Source organism: Heptranchias perlo, chromosome 26, assembly GCF_035084215.1.
Source record: "Heptranchias perlo isolate sHepPer1 chromosome 26, sHepPer1.hap1, whole genome shotgun sequence".
NCBI classification, from domain to species: domain Eukaryota; kingdom Metazoa; phylum Chordata; class Chondrichthyes; order Hexanchiformes; family Hexanchidae; genus Heptranchias; species Heptranchias perlo.
In genome coordinates this window covers 21797024-21822107 of record NC_090350.1, presented here as the reverse complement: position 1 = coordinate 21822107, position 25084 = coordinate 21797024, and the positions used below count along the sequence as shown (strand labels likewise).

At 40.2% G+C, this 25084-nt stretch overlaps 2 long non-coding RNA genes across 4 annotated transcripts in view; one reads left to right on the top strand and one right to left on the bottom strand.

Moving 5' to 3' along the window:
- Positions 1-25084, bottom strand: part of LOC137342813 (uncharacterized) — a 192544-nt gene that overhangs the window by 19610 nt on the left and 147850 nt on the right. For both annotated transcript variants that reach the window (XR_010967343.1, XR_010967344.1), the window contains exons 2-3: positions 8472-8652; positions 4424-4476 (exon numbers count right to left, since the gene is read on the bottom strand). This is a non-coding gene — a long non-coding RNA (uncharacterized lncRNA). The remainder of the gene's footprint in view (positions 1-4423; positions 4477-8471; positions 8653-25084) is intronic.
- Positions 813-21105, top strand: LOC137342815 (uncharacterized). 2 transcript variants are annotated; one of them, XR_010967345.1, is made up of 3 exons: positions 813-956; positions 6192-6365; positions 20651-21105. It is a non-coding gene; the product is annotated as an uncharacterized lncRNA (long non-coding RNA). The 2 variants fall into 2 exon arrangements; XR_010967346.1 differs by lacking the exon at positions 20651-21105 and adding an exon at positions 8507-9150.

The window sequence follows — 25084 nt, the reverse complement described above, 5'->3', positions numbered from 1 at the left end:
CAGTTGCCTTTTGGTTTTAAAAGTACATATACCATATGTGATGGTGTCATTTGTATGGAATATTTATCATATTTCATGGAGATGACATCACATCAGATTCTAATTACTAGAGCTCTTTCATTTGAAAGATTGTTTGAAGAGAATGTTCAAAGCATAATCATGCTAAACCCACATCACACAACAATAGCCCAACAAGCACCCACACTGTCTCCAGCTGCACTGCACCCAAACCACAGAGGACTACAGTTTAGAACGAAACTCATTAGATCCATCTTTTACCACTTTACCTAATTTTTTTTCCTCTTCACATCTCTCTTACTCTGAATACAGCCCTGCAACACCAAACGTTTCCCCCAGCACTACCAATTCTTCCCTCCCCGCTGCATATGTCTCTCCTTCATTCACAATGGGACATTTCTCAATACTTCCCTTTGCTTACACTCACACACTCTACACCTGCTACTACCCTCAAACTCAAAACTGGCACAAACAATATTCTGCTTTTATATTATATGTACTTGGATTGATTCTCACATTTTTGTTAACTTCTTTGATACGGGGAAAGAGTGGGGGAGCGGGACTAGCTGGATTGCTCTTGCATACAGCCAGCGTGGACTCGATGGGCCTCCTCCTTCCGTGCTGTAACCTTTCTATGATTCTACTCAAGGATAGACACATTCTTACATCTAGCGAAGTCCCCCTCTTGCACACACTGGCTGCTTCTTCCTCACAGGATGCACATTATGTTAAGCTGCCTCACACAACTTCACAACCCTTTCACAGAAAACATCCTAACCCACTCTTCTCGCAGGGAAAGCTCGCACAATACAGAAGAGAGACTGAAAGAGCTGGGGGAGGTGCAGCCATGTTATAAACACTCACTCCAAAGGAGGATGCCATCATCGACATAATTGGCAGAGGGAAGACACGCAGCATTGGAGAGAGCAAGGTTGGAGGTTAGGCACTTTCCCTTCCTTTATCCATTTAACTCTGTAGCGCGCACACACATATAGAGCATGGCATTCTGGTGCTGCATTACACTGCCATTCATCTGTTTCTGCTTACCTTTGCCATTATGTCCTAACTCTTGTCCCTCTGCCCTTTTTCTTAGTCATTCTGATGGCTCAGGCCCTGTAATTGTACAGATGGAGGGGTGAACACTCTCCTTAAGTTGCACCGTTACTTCTCAAGCATCAGCACATATATTGATGCACTGGGTGGTTTAGATAGTGAATTAGAGGGGTCTACAAGAGTGATTCACTCAGCACAAGTGAGTAGGTGTTAGTGGAAAGGACAGACAAGGAAATGGCTGACCAGAGGGCAAGCTTGGGTCCCATCTCTGCTGAAGAGGACAAAGATGCAGACTTTAAGGCCAGCCTTCAAAAGAAAAATGTTTTCTGCACACCAGCAATTGCTGGCATTTATTTAAGCCAGTAATATGATAATCTGTTTTGTGTGCAAAATGTTCTTGTAGTAGCTGGTGAGCCTCCAATGTCAGGTGACATGCATATCAATGTTAGCCTTTGGGCGGAAGTAGTTTATTAGAGGATGGAAGGACTAAGACAGTTGTTGGGCAAGTGAGTCAATGCCAGGGGAGGGTTGCAGGGATTGTCCAGCTAAAGAGCTGCCGCTGAAGAGCTCTGGCTGATGGTTGGTGCCTATCAGCTTCATCGTCATTCCCGATGTCATCGGTGTTGCCTTTGAAATTTGTTTGAAGGTCCTGATCCAATGGTGGTTCCATGTGTTGTACCTGTTCTGCAGCAAAGTTATGCAGTAAACCACTATGATACGAGACACTCTACATGAGCTGTATTGGAAGAAGCTACAAGACCTGTCTAGACATGAGAACCATTGCTTGAGTACTCCAATGGTCCGCTCAATGAAAGCTCTAGTTGACCTGTGGATCTAGTTGTAGGGCGGTTTGGTCAGTGAGTGTGAGTTTCTTAGAGGAGTCATAAGCCAAGTATGCAGGGGATAGCCCTTTTCCCCAGCAGCTAGCCTCTTGCTTGCTGTGCAGGGGCAAAGAGTGGGGGGATGGAGGACTGGTGCAAGATAAAAGCATCATGGCACCTGCCAGGAAAGCGAGCACAGACCTGCATGGTGATCACACACCAGTTGCACATTATTGGAATAGGGTTGGCAACTCTGACTGGACGTATTCCGGAAGGTTCAGACACAATTCCTTTGAACTACATTCTTAAACTCCATCGAAGTACACCCCATAATTAGAATTGATTGACTCCATTGATCGGAGAGCTTGTCATACTTGTTATTCCATGTGCTCCACTGTGATGTATATATGAAAGCTGCACTGACATTACCACTTGAAATACACGTCAAATAGTTCCACATATACTAATCTTACGAAAAAAAACTCATTGTCCACCAACCGCTTAGTCGCCTTCACTTAAGCAGTACTTTTAGAAGGGTTTTTGGTCACGCAGGTTTGTAAACTTGCCTCTGTGCTCCATTGAAGGCACGGGCAGAGTCGCAGAGATGTAGTATTTATGTGTAGTTGACTGCTGCTGCTGGAGCTCCAGACATTACTGTCTCAGATTCACTTGCAACTTAGAGTTACTTGGAAAAATTAACTAATCTCCCCAGTTCATAATATGCTTTGTGATATTAGTAATGGATGTGTTTATATGAAATTTCTCTGTCTGCTACTTTGACAAAGACATTATCTAAATACTGGACAAAAGAATTGGATACAGTCCCATTAACTTATTTGTTATTGATACTGCACAGTGCAATTTCATTGTTTTGTTTCTCTATGGCTGCACATTTCTTTTAAAGGCTGAGGGGAAGCCAGTTCCAAATAGTTTGGGTTATTGTTGCTTGTCTTTGTGTGCGAGTCTCTCTGATAAACAGTCACCCTGCCTGTGAGCCATTTTGGAAAAATGGCAATACTAAGACAGCAGTTACGTGTTGATTCTTTTTAAATATATATAAATCAAAGTTGATGTTTGTTGATTTGGAATATACCAAATTGATAATATACAAAAAAAGCACCTAAGCTCAACTCTCATTACTCTCAAACAATTTCTACTCCCTTGGTTAGTGGAGTGGAGTAGAGTGACCGCAATACCAGGGATAGCCAATACACTTCTCTTAATGTACTTAAAGCTAGAGTACCCCATTATTAGCGAAGGCGATATTCCTTAGAAGCATTTCATTCTAATCTTTTATGCTGATTGCAATCCTAAAATCTCTTGTTTTTGAGAAGCAGAATCTAAATGAAATAACTCCTTATCATTTCTAAGCAGTTAGGAATGAGTCTCAGAGATAGCTACTGCTTTAGTAAATTCAGCATTTCATCAGTGAGTCTCAGGGGAATGTTAATGGATGTCATTTTGGTGAAGTTAGATTAAATTAATAACAGCAACCCAGTGGGACAGCATTCCAGTTGTTGTCTTGCTCCTGGTTGAATTTCTTTAAACGTGAATATTAATGAATTAAAAGTGTACTGCACTGAATGTGGTCTTTTGAGGAGAATTCTTTTAAGAAAGTTGCTCATTTTGAAAGAGGATTTCCAAAAAAAAATTGACTTATACATTTAAAAAATATCATCTCCTATATTTCTGGTGTTTTGGTCAGAGATGTCAAGAGGAATAGTATATCCTCCCCTTCTTCCTGCCCTTGCCTGTGCGGCTGCACTCTACTGGGTCGAATCCAGTACTGTCCCACAGCCTAAATTCCTCTTGCTTATCTGTGAGGGTCACTGCTTTTTCACTGCTGCATAAGTCTGAAACTGGGGAGAAAACACCCACACCCTTTCAACTGGGGAAAACAATCTTCTGTGAAATCAGCAACAACAGCAAGAAAAAAATAATAGCATCAGGATAAGAGAATAGAAAGAGACTGGGTGTGGGCAGGAATTGAGAGCAACCGCCCTGTCCCACAGCTCTATTCCCACACTCACTGATGTAAATCACTCAGCGAGAAGAACAGCATCTTCCGAATGGTTATTTACCAATAATAATGAGATTCATTACAATCATATTATGACTGATCAATTACAGTGTCTCATTACTGTGCAATCACAGTGTTTCATTCCCACATTCTCTGCTGGTTCTGTGTGTAGGGGCTGAACTATTAACAAGCCCAGTCATAGCTCACAGAGATGTGTAAAGTGTCTGTTTTTGTGTACTGAACTGAACTCCCCTAGAGCTGACTATTAATTCCCATACAAAAGTAAAATGAGTCTCTTCAGACACAGCCTCTAGTCCCACTACACTCTCCTTCAGGACTCAGTGAGCTGGAAATACAGTATGGCATTTAGCTGAATAGGGTTATTCTTTGAGATCTGTTTCAGGAATTTCCATAATCTATAAACAGTGCAAAGATGATATCAATAGTATATCTACAGTATATATAGGATAACAAATACTTAGGAGCATGTTACATAGAAAATGATAGATACCTGGGAGGGATTAGGTCAGGATTTTAATTGAGGGGTTCAGGTAACATCATAAACTGCAAGAGAAGAGTTTAAACAATTAACAGCCATCACCTGAACTCCGATATTCGATGATATCATTGAGAATAGTCCCTGGTTACTTTTATTACAGTACATACAGTTTCAATTTAATGTTGGGGTTTTATTATCTTTTAGTCCGTTTTATGTGGGTGGCAGCTGTCAGTGCAGATAGTGACACTCAGTGTACCAGGAAGTTCTAGTCAAGGATATAACATAAGGCTATAACATGTTGAAGTTTTTGGACTATTTCATAAACTATGGCAATTGTTTGTCAATGTCAGCTGAACCTTTCGATGTCCTACAGGCTTGAAGGACAATATTATGAACTTTCATTCAATACACCATAATATTAGCCCAAGGCTGAGAAGTGGGGCCCCGTGTTGTTAGTTGGTCTCCCTCCCTCTGTCCCAAAATCTTGACTCACCTCTCCTTCAATCCCATATCTCTTGGGCTACATCTCCTACTATCTTTAGATCCGAGTCCCTGTGTCTTAAGGGACAATTTCAACTCCCCCAATCAGCGAGAATGTAACAGGGGAGCAGTTAAAATGGAGCGGCTCCATTTCCTGCTCCGCTTCAGCCTATCTGTGATTTTAACGCCATTGGTTTTGATGAGGCACTCCGGCGGGGGCCTTTTTAATAAATGCAAATCAGGGTCCCGTGACATACATGTGACCCCGATGGCATTTTGACCCGCTCCTGAGCAGAGTGCCCGCCTTGGTTGTCCCACCGGGTGAACCTGTCGGGAAACAAGCGAGGCCTTCTGAAGTAAGTTTTAAAAAACTTTTCTTAATGGGTCCTGGAGGAGGAGGAGGAGGAGTGTTCCTCCAGGTCCCACAAGGAAAGTCCAAGCCTTTGCTGCCCCGGGCTTCCCCCTCGCAAGATCTTTCTGCTGATGCTAGCGGGGGTTCCTGGGCCGCCCAATTTTCGTCCCTCCCCGTCAGCTAGCTGCAGCTTTCAGCCAAAAATGAAGCCTGGCAGTTACAGTCTGCAGGGCCTCTGACTCACACTCCCGTAGGATTGCCATCAAGAGTTAAAGTCGACCCTTTAGCCTCTGCAAACCTGTCTCTCATACCACAAAAATCACACTCAAACTTGGCAGTCTGCCTCTTTGATCACAACAGTCTTCAGCACTGGATTCACCAAACTGGGCTCCAGCATTGGCTTTACCTGACGGACCAACTAGATCACAGAAAATGTTTTTTTGTTGTAGGTTTCAGCTAAAGGCCCAATCAGATTCCAGAAAACTGACACATGGAGTGATTCGTTTTTTCTATAATAACAAGCAGATCTCCAGTGATATTACTCACAGTTAGTTTGGGGTCTGGAGCATGATTATGATATTTAGTTGCTAACATGCCCCTTGACAGCCACAGGTCAAGTACTTCCTGTGAGGAAGTTATTTAAATAGCCAAATCTAGGCAACTGTAGCTGCTTGGAAACCTCAGAGTGCAATCAGAGGGCAATTGCAATTGCTCATAAATTTGTGTCTCCAGGTTGTCTTTCTCTTTTTGTTTTAAGATTGTTTTGTATCTGCAACAAAATGTGACCTCAGGGGAGCGATGTCTGGAGTGTGAAGCACACGTGCTAGACACAAGACTTTTACATAGATAATGGGGCAGAAATCACTCAGAGCGGTGAACCAACACTGCTTGCCGCTCCATAGATTTATACTAACCCAATAACCCAACTTCCCGCTATCTTTTCTTCAGCCACTTCCTCGAATAGGAAGCAGAGAAGAGCCCAGCGTCAGTTCAAGCGAAGCTAGGACCCTGGGAGAAGCGAGAGGAGCAATCTCTCCCCTCGGACAATCAGATCGCAGCATTTTTGACAAGCTGCGTTAACTGTCTCTGCCGGCTTGGAACGTGAAAACCAAGAAGTGAAAGGTACAATATTTTAAATCATTGTAAAAACTGTTATAGACAGCAAAAAAAGGGTAAAAAATAATTGAATTAAATAAAAGAGGCAGAAGGGAAAAGTTTTTTAAAAATGTTTTTTTAATTTAAATGTTTTTTTAATGATCAAAATCTATTAAAATAAGGAGTAATGAGACTCCACATTCTTAAAAGTAAATTTTTGTATGTTTGGCAGTCATTAAGACTTACCGCGCTGTTAAAACTTAGTTTAGACCTGTATTTTTAATTGTACCTGTTTGGTAGCATAATTAGTTACTTTCCAGCTGGGCAGATAAGCAAGTTGGCGCTTTTTCAATGATTTCTCTGATTGCAGCGTGCGATGTCCCTTTAATTTAAAGCTTTCATATCACCAGTGAACCATTAGGAGCAAGTTCCTGATTTCTGCATTTCACTGCTCCTCCATTTTGTCACTAACAACGGAGAGTGCTGTTAAGCTCTGTTATTTTGGAAGCAATTTCTGCCTCCATGATTTACTACTTTTTTTAAGGTGTTGGAGAGGTGATAATGGTTGGGAATCTGGTTGAGGAACGTAACAATGGGTGAAAACTAACTGGAGCAACAGCTAGCAGTGCGGGAGTGGATTGACTCTCACTATATTAAACTAAGTCTTATTGTAAATTTAAAATATGGCTTTTATGCTGCAACATGTGACATGTAAAGGGAAAATCTGTTAGAAGAATTTGATTTTGTTAGCAATTGGTTAATTAGAGAGAAAAACAAGCTTTTTTTTACTCTTTATTATTTTTTGTTAAGAATTTTGGGGGTCTTGTGTTGTTTTTTGAGCTAGGTGTTAACTTGTTTTTAAGACAATAACTGAAGGTCTAATTGTTCATGACCATCCCTACAATTACCATGAAATTGAAACTCACAATATCCACTACATCATGGGGTGTACATAAGACATGTTTAGTGGACAGTGAAGCCAGGAGATGACAAATAATTCAGCCAATTGTTTGCTGACCCAATATAATGGATTCAGTGACTGTAGGCTCTGACAAAACTGAAGTTTGAAAAAGGAAGGATACTATTTCACTGAAACTAATAAACTTTCTCTCTTTTAAACTCTGACACGGGTTGTATTTAACAACTGTCGGAAAATATAACTTCACAACATTCCCTACAATCACTACCTTGTGGATTAGAAATCAGATCCTCCTGTCATCCACTTTGAAGCAACAGTAATCTCTTCTGTTCAACTACACTGGCTTTATTTACTGCAATAATAGTGGAAATCAGATCTGCACAACCTGCTCTTGCAGTTCCAGAACTCCCACGGTTTGCAAGATATTTCACAAAGGACATTTGAAATGTTAAGTGGAATCCTCTGCCATTTTTTTTTGTTTTCTATGGTTGTAACATTAACTGTGGAACCGGATTATAAATCATATCAGACCATAAGTCACTGTTATTTAACAGTTACTGTTCTGGCCAACAAAGAGAAAATTGAACTGGTGTATAAATCACCTCCTTATAGTTAGAGAGAAAAAAATTCATGAAGAAGATGTGTCTAGTTAAGCAGGGGGGCCGATATTTCTGGGTGTAGTGCCCTAGGTGTGCCTGAAAAAGAGGCACAGTGAACTGGAAATATGGTTGGAGACCCCTAATGCCAGGTCTCCATTCCCATTGGACTGTCTGTGACCTTATTAAGAAGTCTTTAACAAAAGGCATAAAAAAGTTAGCACTTCATTTTACTGATGATTATATTTGTAGAAAAATAAATTCCTACTTGAGATGAACTTTGGGAGCTATGAGTCGAAAGATCCTCTACAGTGTCAGCCTGGGAGAGAATTGGCACATCAGCCACAATACCAGGAGGCCGTCCCAATAATCCCACCAGGCTGGCTTTCGTTGGGCTCAAAGGAAGTTAATTCATAATATACGGGGCTAAGTGGAGAAGCGTGGCAGGTTGCAGACTAGTGAAGTCAGCAGATTGACAAGATAGCTGACCTAAACAGCTGATGATGTCGGGCTAACTTGCAAAGTCATTCTGCATAGTAACAAAATCATGTTCGGTGTTCTGACTTTGCAGTGCACTTGTGTCCTGCTGTTGTGTGGAAGTAGGGGAGATCTCCTTACCATTTTTGACTGTTCTGGATCCTCATGTTTTCCAGGTTCAAGCAAGGACACCTCATCATTTTGCAAGATAACAACCTTCACATTTTCTATTATGTTGGCTGTGTTCTGCTGCTTGGATACTGTTCAGCATCCATCCCTTGCATTTTGTCTTCCGTATCTCCACCTTTGGGATGAATTCTATCTGTAGATTAAAAAAACATTATTTTTAAAAATTATTTATTCATGGGATGTGGGCGTCGCTGGCGAGGCTGGCATTTATTGCCCATCCCTAATTGCCCTTGAGAAGGTGAACTGAAGAGCTTTGTTAAAGATTTCTTCAAAGACACTGAATTGTAGGTTTGCTGCCAAAATTTTATGGAAGGTAATAAATGTGAGAAAAGATCATCGTACATCATGACCCAGAAATTGCACCAACAGTGCTCGCCGCTCTATAGATTTATACTAACCCACTAACTTACCGCGGTCTTTACTGGGTGCAATTCCTCGAATAGGGAGCGGAGAAGAGCCCAGCGAAGCAAAGACCCATGGGAGAAGCGAGAGGATTGATCTCTCCACTTGACCAATCAGATCACAGCATTTTTGACATGCTGCGGAACAGTTTCTGTAGGCTTGGAACATTAAATCCAGGAAGTGAAAGGTACAACATACAAGTGTAAAAACATTTATAGACAGCGGAAAAAAAGAGGATCAGAAATAATCAAATTAAATAAAGGAGACAGAAGGGAAAAGTAAATAAATTGTCATTTTTTAATTTTTAAAGTTTTTTTTTTAATTACCAAAAACTACCAAAATAAGCAGTAATGAGACCCCATATTTTTAAAAGTTAATTTTTAGTTGTTCGGCAGTCATTAAGACTTACTGTATTATTAAAACTTAGTTTAGACCTGTATTTTTAACCGTACCTGTTGTGTGGCGAGATTTGTTACTTTCCAGCTGGGCAGATGAACAAGTTGGCGCTTTGTCAATGATTTCACTGATTGCAGCGGGTGATATCCCTTTAATGCGAAGCTGTCATATTGCTGGCCAACCAGTAGGATCAAGTTGCAGATTTCTGCATTTCACTGTGCATGTGCGAACGCCGGAACTTGCTTCTCGATTTTGCCACTAACAAGTGCTGTTGAGCTCACCGCTCTTTTCCACACAATTTCTGCCCCAATATATATATTTTACATATATATTGTATTACTAGCGTTCATGTCATATTAGGCGTCATTACTTACAATTGACATTTTTATAGAGAATGACACAACAGATATCGTGAAAAAATAATTTTTTTTAGAATGTAAGGAGATGATACCCTTCTTGCTCATCAGATGGAAAAATTGGGACACTTTCTGCTGATTTCTTGGAGGCACAGCTTCATTTTTGCCATTGCTTTTCAGATGTTAGTAATGTGGAGTCTTCACCCTGGTTACCCTTTAGCCTTTGTAATAGTTTCAACAGTCCTCTGCATATTTCTTTGTTTTCTCGTTTCTTTTTATTTTAGCTTCAATTTGCAATATGTAAATGAATTTTATAACTCATTCATTTCCTCTGCTTTTCATGAATGACGTCATAAAATGACAAAGCTCGTGCGCTTTGTTTAACACCTTCCTCGGGCTTGGCATTTTCCTTTAGTTACCAACAGCGCAAAACATGTATTTAATTTGAATAATTCCCAGCTATGTTGCACTGCATTGCTTTACTATTGGTATGAGAGATTCAGAAAGGAGACTGAGCCAATATGGTGTGTAGTAAGTATATTTTATTAATAGTAGATTTAAAAGAACACATAGCAGTCACAGAGTTAACAAGCTGACTCACTAGCAAAGCACAATTCTTACGCTCAAGAACGGCCCAGTGATTTCGACGAGTTAAAGTAATTAATACAACAGAAACGATGTTACCCAATGCTGTTGGGAGGACCGTGATGTCAGGACTCTTCCTTCTCTGTCTCAACATTTGGAACTTCCTGTACTGTTTTATACCTTGCCTTATCTTGTTGTTCGTATTCTTTTCAGTCTGGGAGATTAATAGCAGCTAAATCTAATCAAAGACTTTGATTAACTGCCAGATCTAGCCAAGGACTCATCCCTTGTCTTGTTATTCACAGCCCATCAGTCTAGCTATTGTGGGAGATTGATAACTGCTAAATCTAATCAAGGACTTCTTGGCCTGATGAAAAAGCATGCTGGGATACTTAGCCTTTTTAATACCTAGAATATCTAAATAAGCATGTATAGGTTGTTCTAGGTTATATCTTATATCAGTGGTAAACTTACAGGTGAAAAAGTGTTATATTTGCTACCCAAGTAGCTTTGACAACCAGAGACGAATTAATCTAGGTATGTATCCCTCTAGAACCACCTCTATCTCTCCCTGCAGATGGCACAGCCAAAAAGTACAAAACATCATCCCCTCATTCTGTGGTAGAGTGTGTTGGAGCTCCATATCCGATACCACCCGTAGATTTAATTTCCAAAAATGCATTGCAAAAAGATACTTTAGCAGGCTTGCTAACCTGGTTATCAGTTCAGCTATTTTTAATGCACTTTACCCAAAAAGTGTAAGATTTACAACAACAAAAAAACACAAACACAATGCAGTAAATTTGATTTGTGGTAATATTCTGCTAAAATAGATGCTTAAGCCTTCCCCAGGAACCAATGCAGGTTCAAGCCTATCTCAGAAATGGAGCTATTGGAAAAAAAATCCACAAGACAACTATACCCTTTAATAGCTCTGTAAACCACAAAAGATCAAACACAAATAGCTTTTTTCTCAAAAATCCAGTTCTGCCCTGGAGTGCCAGGGTTTATAGTGGGAATGAACATTAAGCCGCTTTTGGTGCCAGGAAACTTTCCATCATTTGTCATGCAGCACCCAAGGGGAAAGGAATAAATCATTATAATGACAGAAATAGACATGCCTCTCCTTCCCTCACAGACATTACAGCAATGCGTTGACATAACATTGTCTCTGGATATTCAAATGATGCCATGAAAGCTTGCAGGAATCTTGTGGGGAAACTCCTGTATGTTTCCATTTAAAGACAGAAGTTGTTCTTTACAACTCCCAATAATCCCAAGAGAGACACAAGATTCCCAATGTGACAAACAGAGAACATATGTAACAAGAGTCCACACTCAAGGTCCATTAGTGAGTCAAGGAAGATTTAACTCAGTGGGTCAATAGAATCACAGAGGCATTGTACTGCTGTTACAGAGCACATGAATATAGGGAGATTATAAGAATAATACCACAGTTATAGCATAAAGCTTCAATGGAAATTATAGAATAGATTTTGTACACAGTATTTGGTGAAATTTTGAAAAATATTTAATTTTTTGCAATTACGTCAACCAACAGATTGAAATTTCATGTCTTCATTCACATTTTTGGAGCAAAGGCAACAATGCCAGTTGCAGCACCCAACCAGGATTGTAGGGTTGTTTTTGGAACTTAGCAGGGTATAACTGGACGGAGGAGGAAGAAGAGGAAAATTCATTATGATTATCAAGCATATGCGGTAACAGATTTTTTTTTTACAATAACAACACAGAGAACATCAGAACATATAGGGCAACTTTTTCTCTTTTGTGTAGATACACAGACTTGGTTGTTTCATAGATGGCAAGCCCATCCAAAATGCCCGTACCTGCAAAGGAAAGGTATTTCATATAGCAAAGCAGGTGGAATACAGCCTTCTGCAAGTTTTTGTGTAATTTAGCAGAGTGCCATGTCCTTCCAGGTAACATGATGGAGGGGCTGACATCAGTGGTACCTAATTAATCAGTAAATCTGTCAAACAGACCTCCTGCCATCAGTATCTCACCTGATGCAAAAGGATCAGTTGCATATAATTCAGACTATATATGAAGCATCACAAAGACAAATGTTAGCTTCAAACCACAGGCAGGAAGAGAATCATAGAAATCATGGAAAGGTTACAGCACGGAAGGAGGCCATTTGGCTCATCAATGCAAGAACAATCCAGTGTGGCCACTGAAGAATTTCTCTCTCAAATGGCCTGTCCAGCACTGGTATTGTGCACCAATGCATTGTTCTAGCCAAATGCTATGGCCACGCTGCACTCTCACAATGCCCTACTACTCCAGTGCTCGCATGGTGTCGTTTTACAGAAAGTATCAGATTTTTTATGTACAGCAATCTCACTGGTTGATATAGTTCAGTTTGCCCTTGTTGCTGTTAGCCTGGTGGGCCAAATTACATATTCATGGTGAAGTTATGAAAAATACACAGATTACAGAATGTCTACAATATATTAAAAATCTTGCATCTGCATGCACTTCCTGTCAGCATTTCATATATCCGCATTTATAATGGAAACTGCCTATGTAAACTTGTCATGCTGTAATTACACCCTCCGGCCCCACTTCAGTTTTGTATCTCCCAATTCCTCAGCCTGTATTGCAGAGAAAACTCCATGCTTCAGCCAGCTCTACTTTTCTGCTTCACAAACTGCTATTTTGTTATTTAACTATAAGTAAAATAAAAAATTGAAGAATCATATAAAAATGAGGACAGAATGTATGTCTTTAAAATAGTGTATTGAATTATGTTGGCATATTCTGGTCTAATTCTCCCAACACTCTAACCCCCTTTCACACTTAGGCTTGACTCCATTGTGTGACGCCACAGGAAATAAACTAATAAACAGAATAAATAGATTGATTTATTTTGTGTCACTTAATGGAAATACACGTACCATGGTTTCATATTAAAAATAAATCTAGAAAAGGTTATGGCCTTGATATTTGCGGGGAGAGAGCTGGGGAGGGGTCGGGTCATAGCGGCCGGGAAACCCGGAAATGCAGAATTTAATGGCAGGACATAATTTAAATTTTTTGTCTCCGTTTCCTGGCTGGCAGCCAGCCAGATTTGAGAGGCTGCCTGGCTGCCGCATGGGAAGGCCTGTGGCACCAGGCCACAGCTGGGGATCAGGGTAGAGAGATCATGGAGGGCTGACATCGTGGAGGGTCGGGGAGGAGATTGGGGGGGCGGGGTATCGGATCGCGGGGAGGGGGGGTCTGATCGCGGGGAGGGGTCTGATTGGAAGGGAGTGGGGGTGGCCGATTGGGGGGGGGAGAGAAGCAGGTTTACTTGGTGGGCCGGGGTGAAGGCTCCTGCTCCTCCTGGCCTACAAGCAGTGCTGGAAAGGCACTTATCTGCTGGATCCGGCCTTTCTCGCCTCCAAGCCCTGGGAAACCCGGCCAGCAGCCATTAAATTTAAAACCATGCTAAAATTTGAGGCACGCAGCCTCGTTAAAATATTTAAATGACCGACCTACCTCTGGGGAGCAGGTTAGTCGCCTGTCCCCCAACCCGCTTCCATTAAAACCGGAAGTTGGAGGCCTTTTGGGTTCGCGTTTCAGAATTTTGCATTTTTAATCCCCTTTCCTTCCCATCCTAGAGAGTTAAAATTCCCCCTTATGTTTCTGGAAAACTTCCAACTGTTGGAGAAATATCTTTTTTTTGTTTTAAAGAGGCACTGCCTTCATGAAAAGTATTTGATAAACTTGTTTTTCTTTGTTCATAACTATACCATATGATGACGTTATATCATGTAAAAATGAATCACGGCATCAATTATGACAAAAATGAAGTATGGCTATTCTGCCTCTTCTACTGATCAGAAGAAAAAAAATGGGTTTCCCAAATACCTTGTGATGAAAACAGTTCCCCTTTAACTCTACTTAAACTAACAGCTTTGAATAATTCTAGATAACGTTAAGTTGACATACCTCAAACCATTATAAGATGGGTGGCAGTTTTAAAAATATTTGGGCAATGTGTTGCATTGAAGGATATGTCATTGTTTTGTCAAAGCCACTGCCCACATGATGGATGTGGTCCTGTCAGACTCAATGGCAGGAAGCTGGTCACTGAGCTTCAAGTTCCGTTGTGCCATTCAGCACCATCCATCTCCCAAAATCCAAGCTGCTGCTTTTATCAGCAGAGACATTCAAGCGCCAGTGCACTTTCTACCAATATTTTCCACTTTTTATTCCCCAATTGTTTGAGTTCTGTTGTCGGGAACATGTGGCAAGTGGTGTAGTACAGGATCAACTATTGTGAGACTTCAAACTTTGATTACTACTGAACTTCATAGGCATGAAAACACAGAAAAATCATACATCTGAACTCTTTCTCTACAAAGCAAACTGATGCTGCATCTTACATGCTTGAATAAATACCAAATATGTTATTCCCAATTAAATCATGATTTGTTTCTTTATATGAAAAGACTTTGGCATATTATGTGTGGGCGAGATGAAGAATGGGTTTTATTTATGGTATTAATATTAATAAAAACGTGAATAACTGTCATAAATCCTAGACATTTTGGCCCCGATATTTACAGGGAGGGAGCGGGAATGGGGGTCGTAGCAGCCGGGAAGCCCGGAAAGGCAGGTAATCTGGAGGTCCTGCCAAATTTAACGTCAGGACCTCATTTGAATTTTTTTTCTCCGTTCCCCTCTCCCTGGCCATTGTCTGAAACTGAACCAGACCATTCACAACCTTGGCGTCCTATTTGACTGAGATGAGCTTCCGACCACATATCCGCTCCATCAGCAAGACCGCCTACTTCAATCTCAGTAACATCGCCAGTCTCCGCTCCTGCCTCAGCTCATCTGCTGCTGAACCCTCATCCATGCCTTTGTTATCTCTAGACTCGAATATTCCAATGCTCTCCTGGCCGTCCTCCCATCTTCCACCTCTCGTAAACTTGTGCTCATCCAAAACTATGCTGCCTGTATCCTAACTTGCACCAAGTCCCATTCTCCCATTAGCTCTGTGCTCGCTGACCTACATCGGCTCCTGGTCCGGGAACGCCTCAATTTTAAAATTCTCGTCCTTCTTTTCAAATCCCTCCATGGCCTCACCTCTCCCTAACTCTGTAACCTCCTCCAGCCCTACAACCCTCCAAGATCTCTGTGCTCCTCCAATTCTTGCCTCTTTTAATCGCTCCACCATTGGCGGCCATACCTTCAGCTGCCTAGGCCCTAAGCTCTGGTATTTTCTCTCGAAACCTCTCTGCCTCTCTCTCCTCCTTTAAGACATTCCTTAAAACCTACCTCTTTGACCAAGCTTTTGGTCACCTGTCCTAATATCTCCTTATGTGGCTCGGTGTCAAATTTTGTTTGATAGCGCTTCTGTGAAGCGCCTTGGGGCATTTTACTACATTAGAGTAATGCAAATTGTTATTGTTGTAAACTGTCACAACGCACATCCCAGAGGCATAATCAAAAAATGGACACTTCGCAGAGGCATAATCAAAAAATGGACACTGCGTCAAAGAAGATATTAGCAGATGTGATCAAAAGCTAGGTCAAAGAGGTGGCTTTTGAGGGAGTCTTAAAGGAGGAGAGAGAGGTGAAGAGGTTAGAGAAGGAATTCCAGGATGTGATGGCTGGAGGACTAAAGGCAAGGCCAGCAATGGTGGGGTGAAGGGAAGGGGGTTTACAAAAGGCTGGAGTCAGAGGGACGGAGAGTTCGGCGGGGTGTTGTAGAGCTGGAGCTGGTTACAGATATAGGAAGAGGTGCAGTCTTGAAGGGCTTTAAACATGAGGATGAGAATTATAAATTTGAAGCTTTGTGATAATGGGAGCCAATGTAGATCAGTGAGGACAAGATTGATGTGTGAGTGGAACTTGGTATGGGATAGGATACGGGCAGCAGAGTTTTGGATAAGCTGAAATTTACGGAAGGTGGAGGATGGAAAGCTGGCCAGGAAAGCATTAGAATTGTCAAGTCTGGGAGGTGACAATGGCATGGATGAGTGTTTCAGAAACAGACGTGCTGAGGCAGGGGTGGAGGTGGGTGATGTTACAGTGGTGGAAGAAGGCGGTCTTTGTCATGGAGAGGATATGGGTTCAGAAGCACAGCTTGGGGTTGAATAGGATACTGAGGTGGTGAATAGTCTGATTCAGCCTGAGACAGTGACCCAGGAGGGGATAGAATCGAAGGCAAGGGTACAGAGTTCATGGGAGATAAAGGGTACTAGAGGGATAAGCTTTGATAGGTGGAATGGCCTTTACTCATCGTTGATGTTTCTTATTTTCTTATATATACAGTTTGGACAAATTATATTAAATGCACAAAATGTAAAAAAAATTCAATAGCACAAAAGGATGGCATAAAGCCAACATTTCATGCCTCTGTCTTCAGGTACTAATGTATTCTATTAATGATTTTCATAGTTATTTTGCTTCAGATAACATCATACTACTAGATCATATCGTTCAAGCAAAGTTGTTATGATCTTGAATGTACTGCCTGAAAGGGTGCTTGAAGCAGATTCAGTAATAACTTTCAAAAGAGAATTGGATATATTCTTGAAAAGGAAACATTTGCAGGGCTATTGGGGAATGGGACTTTGGATAACTCTTTCAAAGAGCTGGCACAGGCGCGATGGGGGCGAATGGTCTCCTTCTGTGCTGTAAGATTCTATGATTCTAAAACTAATAATTGAATTTATTTAGAAGATTTTAATTATACAAATGCAAAAGAATAATCAGCAATTATGCTTAAGTTAACATTACTTTAAACTGTTTCAAAAATAAAAAGCATCATAATGTGGGCACGAAGTCCCCCTTATGATAGGGAAAACAACTAATTGAAACAAAAGAATTGATATAGCAGGAAAAACTCCACCTATTATACCATCCCTTTGGTTTCTCCATGGCGGCATACAAGTCCCAATATCAAAGGAGTTTTTTGTCACTAGGAAAACTGTTATAAATCAATTTTTCTTTTAAGATTATGAATTGCAGCCTTCTGCCTTTGATGGGTTTCATGATGTTTTTGATACCCAACTTGCTATCAAATAATCTGGTCCCAAGTACAACTCTTGAGCTGCTTTTATATTGATGCCAGATGGCTATTTGCGTCACTGGTTCTCAAAGCGCCTGTCTCGTGCAACCAGCCACAACCCCAATGTAAACCTGCCAGAAACAGAAAAAAAATGGGTCTTCCAGGACACTGTCTAATGAATCCGGCAGGTTTCCAGAAGAGTTCCTCACAGAAAACTAAAAAGAGTTTCATTTTAAATTCACAATATGTTGGCCTATCCATAGTATATAAAATTATATAACGGCGATTTTATGATTTGAAGCAACACAGAGCTTTGTTTCATCAATGTACTTTCAAGGCTTTAAGTTACCACCACCATAGATAGGATGATGACCAGTAAGCCACTGTCTTGCACATAGTGAGCCAAGCCTAAATATACTGTGATTCATGAGCTCATGGTGGCTTCAACTATGTAGCTGTGTCCAGTCTGGATGACATCCCAAGTATCTGGTAATCTCGCACATGCCAATGCATCCCTAATGTCCGCTAACCCAAAATGCAGAGTGGATTGCAGAGCAGCCCAACATCACTGTTACTAATATGGAAAATGGGCTGAAGTTCTGCAACGCAGGATTCCAATAAACCACCTAAACTGCCTATGGTGCTTTGCATGTCTAGGCGCACCACACTGTGCCGCTATAAGATAGAGTACAGATAAGCTTAAGGCTCTCTAATACTTTCATTCATCTCTTCTTATTTTCCTGAAAGGTGAAGCAAGGAGGCTGTATATTGACAATCTGTCCTCTTCTAGTGTGTGTGGGTTTTGGAGTCAAAAAGATGTGTCTGCATTTGCTTCCTCTACTGTGAATAGTATAATCTCATGTTGTGGTAATTGATAGTGATGATAGTACAGATTGTACTTGTGACAGTGTATATTCTCTTGTTGATCCTTGTGGAGGACCTGGAGCAAGTTCTGGTGGGTTTTGGGGGTGTTCTCCAACTCTTAGCTTGGCAAACACTCAGGTAATGGATTCCTCTTCTGGTTGCTCCATATGACTTGTGGTTGGATATGTTCTTGACATCTGGCACGTTCTTTTATTACAATTTCGCAGCAACTTCTTACTATGCTGTTCTGTGAAGTTTGAGAGGACTGACAGTGGCCCCTTCTGTTTTGTAAAACTTGGCTTCTTGAATCTTTTAGTTAAACGTGCAATTTTCTGCAAACCTAAAATGCTGGTATTATCATGAGATAGCTGATTAAGAACGGAGGACTTAATTTCCACTTGGTTAAATTGGTTAAACCAACCAATGATTTCATAGCTTTACTTATTGTCAGTGGTAAATTACCATTATACAAACGTCACTACACAATTCAGCTGTAACTATCTATAGTTAGAACACTATTACCATCAAATAAACCTACAGGTGGAGCACTTCCACCCAATGTATTTTAAGCTGCTTTTATATTGGTACCATTTTAATTCAGATTCCAGGAGACCATGGAACGGTGAGTGTCTGTACCAACCACCCTCATTACTTTTGAATTAGATTACAGTTGTATGCCATCAACTTGTGCTTACCGAGAACACGATGGAAGAATGAGAGAGATCTTATGGGTTCAGAATTTCCTGGAGACTTGTGCCAGTGTAATGACGCATCTATGTTGTAGGGCCCATTTTGTGGCACTAAATAATGGCGTAAGTGATTTACTCTATTACTTACGCCACGCCATAATTTTCTGGGATTTTTGCACCGCTCCGCTGAGACCCTTGCCAGAACACTTAAAAACTGATAATACTGGCTCTGCTCCCTATTAAAATCAATGGCAATCGCAAATTTGCTGGATTAACACTTCTTTGATGGCTTTTGCCAGTTAGACCGTGACAGAATGACCTCTGGTGGGCTCAGTATACTTGGCATAATTACAGGAAAAGAAAAATCACAAACATTTTGGTTTTGAAATGCAGAATATTGACTCTGTAAATCGGGAGTTGTGTATAACGGGCAGCAGATCCAGTATCAGCTATTTTACACTATCGCCTAAAGTTAAAATCCCACAGTGTGTGACCATAGCAGCTCAGCTATATTGGGCAAGAATTTACTGGCAAAATAATGGTGAGGCTAACAGAGCTCACTTATTTATGTGCAAATTGGACAACAACTTCAGGTGAGGGCAGATGCGCAGTTAAACGTGAAAATCCAGAAGTTGCTGTCCAAAATGCACCACTCCACCGTTAGCTTCGTGAAAACGGCATCTCACTGACTCACCATTGAAATGCATTGAACGGCGTGAAGTTCCTGTACTTGCATGGTAGATACGAACTAAACTCACCACAGAAAGTTAGGGCTTGTCCTTTTCAGTCTAAGTACCCTTTTTAACAACGTGATAAGTGTTAATTATTGCCAAACAACCTGTCTGGCACTGAAAATGAATTTTTACAAGTGTGGAGCCTCATTGCTTCAGCTTTTAATTGTAGTTGGAGATTTTTAAAAAAATGTTTACTTTACCTTTCTGTCTCTTTTTTTCTCTCTCTTTATATCCAATCTTTCCCTCTTTTTATTTCCCTTTCTGTACCTGATTTGACATTGAATTCACTATTCTAACTTTCACTTCCTAGTTCAGACTCTGCACTGCGCAATAACGATTCTTCAATCTGATTGGTTAAGAAGATACACAGTTGCTTGCCCTGTTCACATATGTCCGGAAAGCCCTGTAGAGGGTGCCGAGCTGTTTGGCTGTCTAATTTACAGCAACTTCCAGCACAATAGCTCATGGAAAGTATATGGACAAGTGCAAGTCTAACTAACTGTTCGTTCACTGGCTTTAATAAATTCTGGCCCATTCAGTTTCTACCACTAATCTGGCACTGAAAATGAATTTTCAGATATCCCACCCACACAGCACTCTGAATGGACAAAATATTTAATAAATGTTCCTACTGGAACGTTGCCAGAGATGTGCAACTTTTCATTGGCCAGTTTGCTTGTCAATCGTGTGCATACAGATGCCCCTCTAGGGACATTTTCTATTATCACACGATTATCACATTATTTATTCTTTATGCGATATTTAGTGACTTGTCAGTTGCACTGATGTATATTGCTACACTTCATTTGTTTGAAATGAAGCAAGAGACCTGTAAATGCTGCTAACATTTTTGAACAATGCATGATTAATTTTAATGAATTTAAATAGTAATGCAATGCATATTTTATCATGAAATTTGTTTTATTAAATCCTAAGTGGAATATTACAGTTACCTGTAATATAGAATACGTTAGTTCACTTGTTACAAAAAGTGTTTATTATATTACCTTTTGAAAACTGGTAAGCTGTTTTTGGAAGAGAATACTTAACACTTTGCCCTTTCCCTTTGCTGCAGAGATATCCGTTGGCTGTGCTGCTTAAGTCGATGTTATGTTAGTTGCAGAGTGTTCCAATGTATTCGGCAGTAAAGTTTGGCGTAAATCTGCCACTGGAGGATCGGGGAGCACGACAATCTAACTTATGCTGTTCATCGCCAATATCATCTTTGCAGCGAATTCCTCACCATTGTTCTGGACTGGATTTAAACCTAGGTCTCTGGGGTGAAAAGACAGTGTTGTAATCCACTGTATTAACCAATCCCTTTGAGGTACATCTTTATTTACATGGTCCCAAGAAAACTAAAATTAGGGAATGGGTGCGTTTCAAAAAAAAGGCTGTACATTTAACCTTAATTTAAAAGGTTCGCTGGATCCATATCAGAAATTGACAAATCTATTACATTCTCTCAAAATATTATAATTTTACTACATTCCAATTTTAAAAGTAGAAAAGTTTTTTTTGAAAGCAACTTCACCACCTATCTTCCCTCCTTCTCCTTTGTGCTGCAACTTGACAAATATGGTGCAGAATCTTTACTTGCTTTCTGGGATATGCCAAATCATCATTCTTATTTCTGCAGTGGCATTATAGTGAAGGTCCCCATTTCACATTTGCGCCATATTTGAAAGCAGAGAATATGTTCAATTCCTCACACAGGGGAAAGGAAAGTATCTTTATTTCATTGCAATGTGCCATTATAGTTTCCAGTGATCTAATCTATCCTCGTCCCTTAGTGTCTAGATGCCAATGTGTACTCAACCATGATCTCTCTGGATCAAGGTTCCAATGGGCACTCTTATCATGAAAGAACATTGTATTTTATGTGACTTTCTTCAGTTTTTAGATTTAAATGGAAGTCCTGGAATGGATTGTACATGCACCAGCCATAATGAAAGTTGGCAGAACTTTCAGGCAAGCTTCTCTATGTTATTTGAATAGAAATGGCGTGTTAGAAATTAGTACATAAAAACTCTTCAAAGAAAATAAAAAATGCTTAAAACTGGATGTCTGCCCATTTTACCAACAAACGGATGAACAAAACGCTAAACAATTTCTGCCTAAACTTTGGGTGACTGCAATTTTAAGTGATGTTCTTATACTGAGTGACAAAATATTTCTTTGTGAAAATCATCACTTTACTGTAACATTCCTGTTCAAATACTGGACACTAGGGCTTTTCCTATTCAGTCCTACATTATAGTGCACTTCTTTGTGTTTGAGGGCTAACACAAAGATCTGTGTCTCTGTCACCCAGACTACAACCCTATTTTTTTGCCACTGTGAAAGAGAAAACACAAGTCTTTGGTGTAGAACAGAAATGTCACACAATAGGGTGACACAGGAAGGAGAATGCTGCTTTGTTGTTTGCAATCAGGTCTTTCAAGCATTCCCACACCGCAGCCTGTGACTCACACCCGACTTCATGGAACTCACTTTGGAGCCTGCAGTCAAACAGCTGGGCAGATTGTACAGGCTCACAGAAGGTATTGTTGGTTTCCAGAGCAACAGGGCGCTCAGTGTTCATTCTGTTTCCTTGTTTGTTTTCTTTTTAATGTGGAGAGATATTGTCCTGGTACCTTTTATGAATTAAGAGATGACATTTCAAGCCTTTGGCCACAAAACTTGAACTCAGACCAATCTGTCTCTGTCACATTATTGTGGTTACATTGGCTTATGGAGGAATTCCATTTGGAACCCTACATCTCATAAAAAACATACAAGTTGTTAAATCTTTCCCACGCTGAGTAAATTTTGTAAATCTGTTTACAATTCCAGCTTAAACCAAAGGGAGTGGATGCATTGTGAACACAAAGTAATGCCACAGTACTATAGTAACATTACTATTTATGGGTCACATGTAAACAAGCACCATTTGTTTATGCTTTGATGGTTCTAGGGTTGAGAATTATCAAAGGTTTGAAGTGATATTATATGTGCCAAAATGCTGTCATTTCTTTGTTCTATATTTATATATTTTAAAAAATTTATAAAACATTATAATTTGTCCCATTGGAATTATTAAAGAAACATGAAATTGACAGTGAAAAATGACAAACTCTCTGGAATGTTCTGTGCCTAAACTCTTCATAATTACAGATTTGAATTGTACTTTATGGTGAGATTTTTTTATTGTGTTCCCAAAACAAGGCTCCAGTGTTCCACAATTGTAATTTCTGTAGGAGTTGTGGGTAGCTTTTAAAAAACATGACTTTAGTAAAGACAAATGTCAGTGTGCTCTCATCTCCAAGCAAAGGTATGTATGTGAAAAAAAAATGGAACACTATATCGCCTTGTTATATAATTGTTGATCTCGTGTGGTGTTGCACATGGGGAGTCAAGACTAAGTGTGGCCTTCGGTGAAGCAGGATTAGAAAGTGAGGGTAATTGGACCACAGCACACAGATATAATTCAGTATCCATTTTAAAGTCCTACATTTTGTCCTTATTTTTATATTTCCATTATAAATTCCCATGTCCGCATTAATAATGGAGCTGCCTCTGTAAACTTGTCATACTGTAATTACAACCTCCCACCAGTGTGGTGCTATAGTGTATGGGAAATAACATGTCCCATGATACCTCTCATATTGCTGTTTTAGTTAAACAAAACAGTGACATTTAGTTGTGCATTTGAGAGCACTGCACCATATAATGATGTATTGTAGGAAAATGTCCTTCTAAGCCACACCATTGGCATTCTAGGAACTAAATGGGTTCATATGGAAGTTCTGGGTGAAGCTGAAACAGACAAAACTGTTAGTTAATAGCTCATCACAGCAAGAGTGAAAGTAACATTATTATAGAGAGATAATGTACGTGCAATGTTAATTAAGCTAGGACGAGAAGGTGATGACTTAAGGAAGAAGACAATGACTATGGAGGACAAATCACCACAGGTGTCCAAAACTCTGCTCCTTTTCACTTGTACTAAGTTTCATTTGTTGATCACTGCTGACCTTCACTGGCATCCATCCCCCAACATGTTAAATTTAAAATTATCATCCATGTCTATAAATCCCTCCATGGCCTAGCTGCACCCTACCTCTTCAAGCTTCTCCAGCTCCATGACCTCTCTGAACACTCTGTTCCTCTGATTCTGGCATTTCCTTACCCCGTTGTCCCACCACTTGTGGTATAGCCTTCAGCTGATTTGGGCCTACTCTCTGGAACTGTCTCCCTAGATCTTTTCAGCTCTCTTTCCACCTATCCACCTTTAAATATCTTCTCAAAATCCATCTCTTCATGCAAGCTTTCTGCTTCATCTCCAAATCTTTTTCTTCCAGGCTTGGTGTCTTTTCCAATGCCTATCTGTGAAGCACTTGGGATGTTTTCTATGCTAAAAGCACTGTACAAATTCAAATTGTTGTTCACCCAGTGTTATACTGTGTTATCTGTTGTGTTTGATTTGGCTTGTGTAACTGATAATATAATTCGGTCTGGGTTATGCAAGGTGGTTTAAAGGTGAGCTAATCTAGACATCTTTTAAACCTTAGTGGCATACCAATGTCAAATTTTCTAAGAGTGCCAATTACAGTGACACCAACAAACACTGAAGGGAAAGTGGCAGCCAGGCAGATACAGAGTGAGGCATGGAGGTAAATGAAGGTGAAGAGAGACACACGTAGAAAGGTACACAGAGGGGGAGATATATAAAGAGTTTTCATTAGCTCAGTACAAAGCATAGGGTCCTGGTAAGGAACATTTCCAGATGATAGTTATGTCCTCGAGGCTCACTCATGAAAGGTGCAAAGTGCAGACAGACAAAAATGGTGTGGGTGAGAGGCAGACACATACATATATATATATTACACACAGAGATAGGGCGAGACAAAGAGGGAGAGAGACAAACCGATATAGGCAGACATAAAAGGAAAGTGGGAGAAAGAAATAAAGCCCATAGAGACATAAAAAGGGGACAAAATAGTGCAATGGGAAGGAGAGACAGTACACAGGTGTTGCTGATTTATATTTTATTTTATCAGTTGTTTGCCAAAGTAACTCTAATGCTAAAATTTGACCTTCTGCCAAGAAGCTGCTGTCGATACTTCACTTTAATCATATTTCTGCACTGGTTTTTCTTTGTAAAGGTATAATTAGAAATATATATATATTTTAAAAATTTGCTTTCAAGAACAAACTATGCCAAGTATTTAATGATGTGGCAAACAGAATCATTTGATATTTACTGATAGAAAAGTATGAAGAATTGACTTCAGTGGACCAGTGACTGATGACTGCACTAAAATGAAAAAGATTATCTTCGGATTAAAAGTATATCTTGTGTGTGACTTCTGTGTGAGAAATATTCTGTGTGACAAGAAGCACCTGCTTTACACACAATTTTTAATAATATTCAGGTGTCACGATCATTAATACTTCAGTGTTGGCATCCTCCTGAAGAAACTGCATTGAACATCTTATCTGTAGTTTCCCAATAGCTTAGCGAGGT